We start from the raw sequence: 11736 nt of genomic DNA, 5'->3' as shown, positions 1-11736 counted from the left end.
AGAGGCGTCTGGCACCCGGCTCTGTTACGATACAGGCTCTGGGACTATGTCTGCTGTCCACGGCATCTTCGTGCTTGTTTATAGACTCAGGCAAGTGAAGAAATATCCATGGATTCTTATTTTAGGATGTCTTCCTTTCTCACCAAGGATACTGAAACCTCTGGGAGTTGGGCAGCATTCCCCTGGGAAGCCACATTGACTTGGGACAGTTTGGTTGGGAACGTTCCTTGTGGTCCCTGAAAATCACTCCATTTATGTTTTGTGTCTTATTATTAGATGAGTTTGGGTACAAATCTGTTTCTGGGAATTTTTTCTCTTTGCCAACAAAGTGCCACAGGCAGGATGATCTAAAGCAGGAGAGACACTGTCACAGCTCTGTAAGTCTCCTCATCTGACACCTACCCAGTAGGTTACGCCATCTCCCATTTGGAAGGCGTTTTGTTCTTTTTGTCTTATCGATAACTTCATTTTATCCTGTATGATCAGTGACTGTCAGTTGTGATGTTTCTGCTTTGTAGACTGTACTGTTTCCTAGATCCATTGTGTAAATCCACGTCCATCACTGTTACATGCATGCTTGAGAGGGTGCAGCTGCCCCCACCTCCAGGTTTGAGTCCGTGTGGGGATGGTTGTGAACTCCACAGCCAGGGCCCTTCCCTCCTCACTGCTGTGTAGATCTTCTGTCCTTCATGGCTGTTTGGCAGTGCCATTCAGATCTCTCCGGAGAAATGTGGTGCTCAGCCACAATGACAGCAGTTAGCTGACAGCTGTGTGTGTGTGCCCAAGGCCACCTCCTTCCTGGGCTGTCCCAGGCATGGCAGTGCCAGGTGGCCTCAGGACACATGGGACTCCCCCAGTGAGCAGTCCTTGCTAAGAGCCTCCAGGTGAGTTTTTGAGACTTTCCTCAGGCTCAGGGGTTTGGAGGAGCGGCTTCATAACCTCGAGCACCCTAACTCCGTCACTGGCCTTGCCCCGGAGGAGGACAGGTGCTGTCCTTCTGGTCCCTTCGTCTACCTTGTTCAGGAGCAGGCCAGAAGTCACACCCCCACCGGCTCCCAGCACTGCTATGTCTTCTAGAGCTCGTGACTGTGTTATTGCTACTTAAGTACTTTATCTCAGGTGGGACATGAGTCTTTTGTGTTTAAAGACAATTTCTTGGCCTCCTTTTTGTCTGGGGGTGGAGGGGAGGTGGGGGAGGTCACCCATCTTTCCTCCTCACTTTTCCACGGCTCTGTGTCTGGGTGATGATGGGAGGGGAAGGACTTTTGTGTCTTACCAAGTCTTTGGTTTAATTCTTCCGTGGGACCTGAAGTCCCGCCCTCTTGTACTGGTTACTCATAGGCACTTCCTGTTGGCTTTCCCCCAGGGCCACTGCCTTGCCTTGTGCACCTCTGCAGTGAGTACTGACTACTAGGACATGATTCTCTATTTCTGAGGCCTCAGAGTGATGGCCCCGATACTGGCTTTCATCTTCTCTTGCCCTCAACCATTCTTACTCTGTTCCTGCTCCCTTTATGCCTGGGGCAGTTGCCAGAGGCATGGCTTTGCCCTTTCTCCTGCAGTTGTGTCCCACATGGGTATTCTGTCGCTGTCTGCCCAGTGAGCGGTTTCTGTATGGTTACGTTCTTCTTCCTGGTCTGTCCTGACCTAGGATGGAATTGGACCCAACAGCAGTGAAGCCTCTGGTCCCCTCTGTGGTCCTTGACATTTTCTTGTGATGGTTTGATTTCGGATCTTTGTGTGTATGAGGACAGCTCATCTCAGAATGGTTCCTCCAAACCTGCATCACCTGCAGTCCTTGCTGGGACTGAAAGGCTTAAGCGCTACTGCAGGTGGATGGTTCCACCCCAGCATCTGCAGGGGACTGGAAGAGTTGGGGTTGAGACCTTCATGCAGGACATGGGATAGTGCATGTGGCTCCTTTTGTGTGAAGCTTCGGCAGAGGCCAGGGGACATGGGGAGATGGGTAGAGGAGGCAGGGCCAAGAGCCCCCGGGTGTCCGGAGAAGAATAATCATGGCGGGCTGGGCAGCTGGTGCACTCACAACCCTGAGGTCCAGATTAAAGGAATGAGTGTGGAAAATGCCATGGGTGTGTGTGGTCCATGCCACGCAGCAGAGCCTGAGGCCATCTGCACAAATGCTGTTGGTGAAAGGCAATTAGCAGGTCAGCTGCATTCGGGCCGTTCTCATTCTCACCTTCAGGGACGATTTCTTTGCTCCTGTGCGCAGATCTCGTGTGCACATCCCACCTTGCAATGGACTATCCGAGGGAAAGCACCGTGATTTACTGTTCTACATAAGTTTCAATTCCATTAAAAAATGATTCCATTATGATTTCCTTAGATTTGAAATTTTTTCTCTTTAAAAAGGAGTGACCAAATTTATTATGTACATGTATAAAGTTAAATAATAATAATAATAATAATAATAATAACAATAACAACAGCAGCAGCAGCAGCAGGATGTGTGTGGGGTGCAGGATGGCAGTCCAAAAACTCAGGAGACCATGGTAGAAGAGTTGTAGATTAGAGGCCAGCTTGGTATACATGGATACATAGAGACATCTCCCAAAAAGAAAGAAAAGAAAGAAAAGAAAGAAAGTAAAAAGAGAGTGAGAAGAGGAAGAGGAGGAGGAGGAGGAGGAAGGAGAAAAAAGGGCAGGAGAGGAAGAGGAGGAAAAAGAGGAGGGAGAGGAAGAAAAAGATAAGGAGGAAGAGGAGGAGGAGTTGGGAGGAAGGAGAAGAGGAGGAGGAAGAGGAGGAGGAAGAGGAGGAGGAGGGGGTACAAGAAGAGGAGGAGGAGGAAGAGGTAGAAGAAGAGGAGAAGGAGCCTCATCTTTGAGGGCAGAGCCTCTCTTGAATTGCATTTTTTTTTTTTTTTTTTTTTTTTTTTTGGTCCCAGAGCCCAGGTCGGGAAGCTCACTGACTAGAGAGCCTCCTTCCAGGAAAACAGATGCTGGGGCTCTGGAAAAACCCGAGTCCAGAGAGTGAGGTGAGGAAGCTTTGCTCACAGCTCAGTTTCTCCACTCCAGGGCTGAGAGTCATAGCTGGGTCGGGGCCATGCTGAGGGTGGGGGCTTCCTTGTCCAATCAGCAATGAGGGGAGATGGCTCATACTGACCTTCATGTCTCTGTCAGGAGAGTGGGAATCTCCCAGGGGAATCTCCCGGGGCCACCAGTCCTACTGCGGCTGGCTCCTTTGCAGTTTGGGTTGAGCCACGTGTAGTTTCTGACAGAACATTTCTCCGTGACCATCATGCCGCATGCAGAACCAACTTAAGACAGTGAAGCGACAGGCAGGACATGAAGACAAGGCTGCCATTCCTTCTCATCCCATTCCAGCCACCTGTTGGACACCTTCAGGCAAAAACGACCTTTGGGTCCCTGCAGAACAACAGGCAGCTTGCCGACAGCCACGGTCAGACGCGTTCTCTGTGGCAAAGCTCGTGGGAGTACAAAGCTTGCCGTGAAGCTGCACCATCCACCTGCCAATCAGCTGAGATAGTGAAGCCGGGGCACCGGGTCAGGTTTTCTCTCTGGAACACACGAGTGACAAGTTCTTCACATAGGGGCAGTACCCTGTCCCTTCTGCTGCCTCAGAGTTCTCAGAGTTCTGACAATCATGATGGAGCCAGCTGGCCCCTGAGCGGGAGAGAACCACACTTCATATGGGGGTTCCTAGGTCAAGCAGGATGCTCAGGGCATAAAGCCACGTTGAGCTCCTTCCACTGAGGGTGGGTTGGGCTGATTTTCACACCACTCAGCTCTTTATACCCTGCCCGCCTCTCCTTCCTGACCACGTTCAAGTCCCACACCTCATAAAAGGCCTCTATAGGGCTACTTTGGTCATGGCTGGCCACCTGAAGGTATTTCTGAGAAGCTTTTCCCTGAGGAGATGGTGGGTCATACCTGTGCCCATTGTCTTCCTTCCGCTTGGGCCAGGTGAACAGGATTTGCTTGGGGGTGTTCTGTACAGTCGAGAGAATGATTTACAATAGCTCTTGGTTTCTAATGAATGAGTTTATTAAGTATATAGCAAGTAAAAAGAATAAATACCAAATGACAGATAGACGACATCAAACTAAGCACTCTAAGCACCCAGCTGACCTCTCTACTGAGGAAGCCCTGTCCAGGCAGCTGTCTGGAGATCCTGATAGAGTCCCAGGCGCAGTCAAGTCCCCTCAGGTCAGGCTTCCAAGTGAAAGAACAGGAACAGGCAGAGACAGCATCATCCAAATTGGATGCTCACAATATCCACAGAAACCAAGTGGGGAAGTTGAGGCAGTCAGCAGGAATTTTTCATTGAGTTTTCTCTCTGATACATTTTTCATGGCTGAACTTAAGGCTTCTCTCTTAAGGTGGGGAAGTTACATCATAAGATAAACAGTAGCAACCTTAGCAACGTCTTCTGGAGATGTTTCACTTTTTAGCTGTTCTCAGGGACACATTGTTTAGACTCTCGGGCTGTTTTGTTTTTCTCTACTCCCCGTCAGTTCTGGAGTTGGGGTGGGGGTGGGACGCATTCTTGGAGGACACCTGACATAAATGTGCTTAGATTTGAAGTATAGGGGGACAACCTTTCTACCACAGAGCCTCAGTGAGTTCAAACACCACCCGAGTTTACCAGTGACACACAGCCCTGTGAGAGCAGTGGTCAGCCACTGAGGAAAGTTCACAGGGAAGAAGAGAGGTGGAGATCCCCCCAGCCCCCTTCATTTCTCCTGGGATGCTGGCACAGTCTCCAGCTTGCCTCTCCAGGGTCCACCCTACCACCAGCAAACCTGTGCAGGGGTTTTTGTTTTCCATTCTTTTAGGTTTTTTAAACTTAATTTATTCTATTATTATTTATGTATACCATACATTAGAGTATGCTGCATGTCTGTATGTGCCCATAGAGGTCTGAAGGAAGGTGCTGGACCTGGAGCTGATGTTATAGGCAGTTATGAGCTACAAGACATGGGTTCTGAAAACGTAACCCAGGTCATCTAGAGAGCAGCAAGCACTCCTGGTTCTGTACCTCTGTCTCTATCCACTTCTGTGTCTCTGTGTCTTTCTTTTGTCTCCCCTGGCACATCGGTCCCTTTTCACGTTGTCAGGTAGCAAGGAGCCCCTCACCAGAGGCAGTTGTTCAATGCTGGGCTTAGTATGTCCCTTTATTCTTCTTCTTTTTTTTTTTTTTTTTTTCTTTTTTCGAGCTGGGGACCGAACCCAGGGCCTTGCGCTGCCAGGCAAGCGCCTACCACTGAGCTAAATCCCCAACCCCTGTCCCTATTCTTTAGATTCCCAGCCTGTCTTTTCTGTCTGAGCAGCAGAGCACCCCAAGCCTCACCACAGTGGTGTGGACCCAGAGCTCTCCACGGTCCTGAGATGAGGAACTGAGAGCAGCAGAATCAGTGCATTGCTGGATTAACATAGGGGTTATGCTAACACAACGGTGGTGGCTAACACCACCAAGGATGCTAACATACAACCTAGGGTGTCTACTCCCATCACCTTGGCACTTTAAATTTAGCTCTGTGACAGACAATCATACATGCTAACTCCCGGAGATCTGACTGCTGCTCAATACTGCATAATTCCATCCTAAGGATGGCCAGAACCTATCCAGCCCCCTGGTTCTGGAACAGTCTAGCAATTTCTGTCACTGGCTACAACAAACAGATTAAAGGTCTGTGCTCATGTCGTTACAAAATGCAGCTTGCGCTGGTATGATGGTCGGTCAGAGAGGCACAGCTCAGAGGAAGGGCACAGACTGTAGCTCCATCCCCTGACCGTCGGTTTCTCTCCGGACATCTCCCTCGCCAGTCCTAAGAGCTCCAGCTTCCTCGGGCTGGGGCTGGACAGGGCCAGCCTTGCCCAGCAGCCTTTGTGTACTCGTCTTGCTTTGAGCAAGAGCAGATGTCTTTTGTATTCCAGAAAGCAGGCGTGTTCCTTTGCCTTATCAACTTGCAGAACGCGCTGCACGTTCAAGTAGTGGAAACGCCTGTTCAGACAAGCACAAGTGTTTCCTCTCTGCCTATTGTTCCTCGTTTGCCTCGAACCGCAATGTAGTCCATTTTACCACAGGGGGCTCAAAATTTTCTGCCACTTAATCTTCTTGCCTTTTTGCTTTATGGCTCTTGGTTTTGTGTCTTGTGTCGCAGGGTCACCTGTGACTATGCGGAGTGGTCCTGTGGCTTGTCTTTCTCCATGAAATTTCACTGGGCGCACCAGATACCAGAGCATACATGACATTTATGCTCCATTTTTTTTGTTTTTGTTTTTGATGGGGGCAGGTACAGTTATGTGTCTGTTGGATCAGGCTGCACTTGTCTGACGTTTGGGTAACAGGATTCCAGCCAAGTCCAAGGCTGGTCCTTATGAACAGAGCAGTAGACAAAGCCACACTCAGCCCCTGATTAATTTAGAATGCAAAAGTCTATCCGTCCTGTGTCCCTATGGCATCGGCTGGTCTCAGTGACCTTTGTCTGTGCTTGGTATGCCTCCCTCGGTCCATCCCAAGGTGGGATTTTGGTCTTTGTTTTGCTTTGCTTTGTCTGACTTTTAGTCCCAAAGGGCCCCCACACTACAGCCTGTTTCATAGTATCATCCCAAGTTGGGTTTCTGGGAAACACCTGACTCTGATGTTGGGGCAGTGGAATTTAGAGCTGGACCAGTGCTGGTGAATCAGTGGCAGGGCCATCTCACTGGTGGCAGGGTGGCCACTCTCCAATGGGACAGTTGCCATTTTACCGTTTGCTAGTCTAGTTTCTGATATCCAGAGGGACCTCAGCTGCTGATGGCCAAGTGTCCCTAGTGGCTGGCATGGATTACTTCATCCAAGACTTGTCCGTGTTGCTTCAGGTCAAGCAGCCTTTGTCTCAGTCTGTCGGCATCTGCAGCTCTGAGACTAATCTCATCCACCCACGTGTTCCACAGCTTTGCCCGTGTTCTCTCATTTTTCATTGAAAAGCCTCTCCTGGTTCATCCAGTCCACGGGCAAAGTACTCCATGATTATCAAGTTTCCGGCACAGGTCATTATTAAGGACTCCGGCTGCGTGCTGAGTCATGGATTTTCTCTGCTTCTGTAAAGGTCAGACTTGCAGGTGACTTCATTTGCTTCCCACGTTTCCTGCTGAGTCAGAGGTGAACGTGGAGGACGCCAGCCACATGTCCTCTTCCTGTCGGAACTCTGCTCTTGTAAGCACGTTCTTTCTGGGCAGGCAGCTGAGACTCAGTGTGTCCATACCAAGGCTATACACCAGCACCACAGCCCTCTAACTTACCGGCTTGCTTACCATCCTGTCCCATACATGCCGCTTGACAGATTGCAGTGCATTTCCTAATCAACGAGGCACTCAGGGAATGTCCCAACACTCGCATGGCCATCAGTGTCACTCCATGACACACAGAAGATGTCACCCCAGAGTTTCTCCCTTCGGCATTCTACCTGCAGATGGAGCAGCCTCAGGTGCACGGCCTATCACACACAGCAGGGACAGCACCATGGCCGTGTCAGCGAGAAGGGATGTGATCCCGTATCTCGCAGGGAAGGATGTCACATCCGTTCCCGTGGATGTTTAACCATCACGGTTTAGCGTCAGTCACACGTCTTCTTGTCACTCACAGCAAGGGCTGCTCCTTCCAAACTCAGACCTGGTTGTGTCAGTCCCTGTTCAGGGGCCAAGTGTTTTGTGACTCTTCCTAGGGAATCTATGTCTGTTCACGCCAGGGGGCAATGGACTGAAGAAACAGTCCTTCCAAGTCTAGCTTGGTGCAGCAATGAGTTTAACTGGGGTTGCGTACGGGATCATGGGCAAATTATTGGCAGAAGAATCTCCCTCCCCGGCAGCCATTAATCACTGACATATCCTTGGGGGAGGGTAGAGAACTCTGAGACTCCCACGCCCATGAGCCTTCACTTTCTACAAGGGGTTGTTAGCAGGATCGGTCTTGTTAGAGCCATATGTAGATGACTGGTCTGATTGCAAGGTGACAATAGTCATGCCGTACCCAGGGGACCTCACTGCAAAATCCCTGTTAGCAATCGAATCCACCGATTTTGAACCAAACCTTCAACACATGAGCTTTTGGGGGATACTTCATAGCCATACTGTCTTGGGGGCTCTGTAGATGTGACTGGCTAAGGGCACTGAAGCAGTTAAAGGTGGGCACATTAGGAGAGCACTTGCTTGGCTCTACAAGGAAACTTAGGGACCTCGAGGGTGGGAAGTGTCCTGTTGGACCTAATATCAGCACAGGTCACCTTTTTACCTGCAGGAGATCACTGAGGTGAAGCCAAGGAAGGACCTAAACAGTCATTGCTGTCTTTGAAGATGGAAATACAGGGTCAGGAACAAAGTATCTAGAAATTGGGAAATAAGGAAAACCCTCCCCTAAAACCTCCAGACGGGAGGCATAACATGGGTTTAAATTCTGTGTCTCCAGGGTGTCAGGGGATAAATCAGTGCAGTCCAAGCTACTGGGTCTGGTGTCATTTGTTCTGATAACAAGAGAACATGCATATTACTATCTCTGAGGAGCTCGGGGCACAGAGGGTTTGTGAAATGCCACAGTGGACCAGGCAGATTGGGGCAGCGGGGCCGAGGGCTCAGACACAGGGTGTGCAATGGCCTTTGGGACACCCAACTGAGGCCTGTGTCCCAAGAGAGAGGCTGTTGAGACTGTATTTAGCAGAGCTCTTTGACTGCACCAGGGAGACAACTGTACAGCTGAGAAAGCCTAATGGCGCCCCCTGGAGGTACAGGGTGGAAGTACCCAATTCTGAGGTAACCCCCAAGGAGCTAGAAAGTGAGAGATCAGAATGACAGGGTACTGGGAGCAGTGGGGATGGGCGGCCCAGCAGCCTCTCTAGAGGACACATGGGACTGTCCCTTTACCCTTCTTATTCTGAGGGCAGCTGCCCTGTCAAACATAGTGACCTCTTGTCTGGTTTCTGAATCTGAGTCGGCTTCCACCCAGAACCACGGGCCAGACAAAGGGAAGGGCCAAAGAGAAAGAAGTGTGCCTATCAGAGCTACCTCACAGTTGATCCCCCCAGGCCAGGTCTGCACCATGCACCGCCACCATGTTGCTGCTTGTGGCCCTCAGCCCGTTTCCCAGGAAACGGGTCTCACTCGTCCATTCAGAGAAAGGCTATTGGATTCTGTCTGTTTGTCTTGTATCCAAGCATCGTACAGAAACCTTCTTGAAAATCCTAATTATTGCAGTAGAATAGCTTGAGAGTTCTTGGTGTAAAGTCACATTATCTTCCCATAAAGATAATTTCACTGGTTTCCATGGATACATTATGAATCTTATTTTTCTTGTCTCTGTTCACTAGAGGGAATCATCAAACAAACGGTCAACAATGGCTGTGACGGTGAGCATTCTCGTCTTGATTTTTTTTTTTTTGTCTGAACAGGTACAAACTTGGTGTCTTAAAGGCAGACTAACATATTCTGATAGTGTCCTTCTATTTCTACGCAGAACTGAAGACCAGGAAGGGGATACTGAGTGAAAGACAACAGCGTTCAGATATGCCTTTACACAGAATGCAGGGTTCCCCCTTACTCGTTGGCAAACCCCCCGTGGCTCAGCTCTTCCTGCATTTGTAGGATAAATTTTATTTATCCATATTTTCTTATTAATGCACTGAATTGCATTCAATTCACCGTTTTTTTTTTAAATTGGCATCGATGTTTGTAAGTGCAGTTTTCTTTTCTTTTCCACTCAGTTTTAATGAGGTTTTTCTATGACTGTAATATTGGCTTTTATTTTTTTTAAAGATTTGTTTATTTTATTTATATGAGCACATTGTAGCTCTTTCCAGAAACGCCAGAAGAGGGCATCGGATCCCATTACAGATGGTTGGGAGCCACCATGTTGTTGCTGGGAATTGAACTCAAGACCTCTGGAAGAGCAGTCAGTGCTCTTAGCCACTGAGCCATCTCTCCAGCCCAATATTGACTTTTAAATATGAAATGTGAGGATGTAGTGCATGGATTTAATAATAGCACCCAGGAAGCGGAGGCAGGTGGATCCCTATGAGTTCAAGATCAGCCTTGTCTACATAGTGAATTTCAGGCCATCCCAGGAAAAATAAAGACACTCTCTCTCTCTCTCTCTCTCTCTCTCTCTCTCTCTCTCTCTCTCTCTCACACACACACACACACACACACACACACACACCACAAGAATTGTGAAGTTTTCCATAGTTTCTATATGTTGAAATCATTTCAATAATAAAACAATTAATTGTATGGGTTTATTTAGACAAGGTGCCCAGACATGTTGTTAAACATTGTTCTGGAAGTTTTCATGGGAATATCTTTTGGATAAAGTTGGCATTTAAATCAGGTGAGTAAAGCTGGTTTTCCTCCATGCTGTGAGTGACCCTGGTTCCATCTGTTGAAGGTCTGTATAGAACAAACCTCCTCTACTTAGAGCAGGAAGGAATCCCACATCAGAATAACCCTGAGCTTGAACCAAAGCATGGGATGCCTGCCCAGAAAGAACGTGCTTACAAGAGCAGAGTTCCAGCGGGATGAGGACATGTAGCTGGCATCCTCCAGGTTCACCTGTGTCTCTGCTGAAACAGGATACACACACGCTGGCATCAGGTTGCACACATCGTGTATATATACATCCTGTTGGTTTTGCTGCTCTGGGGAATCTGGACTCACACAAATACCAAGAGAATCTCTGATTGTTTTAAATTAACTTTTTGTTATTTTACTTTATGCGTATGGGCATTTTGCCTGCACCCATGCCTGTTCAACGCTTACATGCCTGGCGCTTGCAGAGGTCAAAAGAGGGCACCTGATCTTCTGGAATTGGAGTTGAACTTTGCTGGGAGTTGAACCTTGGTCCTTTAGAAGGGCAGCCAGTGCTCTTAACCAGGACATCTCTCTAGCCCCTGATTTTTTTTAAAGATTAAGTGGAACTCATAAGCAAGAGTACCAGAGTCCCTTTAGATGCTGGCATTTAGTCATCTCTCTGACTCAATCTGTCTCCTTCTCAATTGTCAGGTTTTATTTTTTGGTCAAAACTTTCAAGTGCTGATGAATGGGTAGGATTTTTGTTTAGGTGGGGAAGGCTGAATTTCCCTATGATCCCCCTGGTTTGAGTTGTAGGATTTGGCAGTAGAAGAAACCCCGGGAAAATTCTCTGAGAAAAGGGTAGCTGCCACAGACCTTACCCTGTTCCTTCATATAGATACTCAAGAGATGGCAAAGTGAATTCTCTATGTGCAGAGGCAGGTGACAAATGATTATGACTATAAACGGATATGTGACCTCCCACCGATAAACAGAAGACAAGTCACAAATCGATGAGCCGTCTTTCTGCGTAGAACCAATCAGTCTGAAAGCCTTGCTCAGGAGAAGGGTCTGCAGAGTGGGTGTGTGGGTAACCTTCACGGTATTGTCAGAGAGCAGTTTGGCCATTCCTGCCAACACCACTTCAAATGTTCATACCCCCTGAGCCAACCATTCCTCTCCTAAGACTTTCATAGAGACTCATGTGCTGCCTGCATGGCCGCGCAAACGCAGACACCGGGATGTCACACAGTAGAGCTGGAAACAGCAAATACCAAAGACGTTCAGCGTTCCCCCACAGAGGGACAGCCACATGGAACGGTCATTGGTATGGCATGCTATACAACTACTAGAAAGAAGACCACCGGCCGGCTTGTGCAGACAGGGAATGATGCAAACTGCATATTGTTGGATGACCGGGTCACCTGTAGACACAGGC

This window comes from Rattus rattus, chromosome 7, assembly GCF_011064425.1.
Source record: "Rattus rattus isolate New Zealand chromosome 7, Rrattus_CSIRO_v1, whole genome shotgun sequence".
Lineage (NCBI taxonomy): Eukaryota > Metazoa > Chordata > Mammalia > Rodentia > Muridae > Rattus > Rattus rattus.
Note: the sequence above shows the minus strand (reverse complement) of the source record.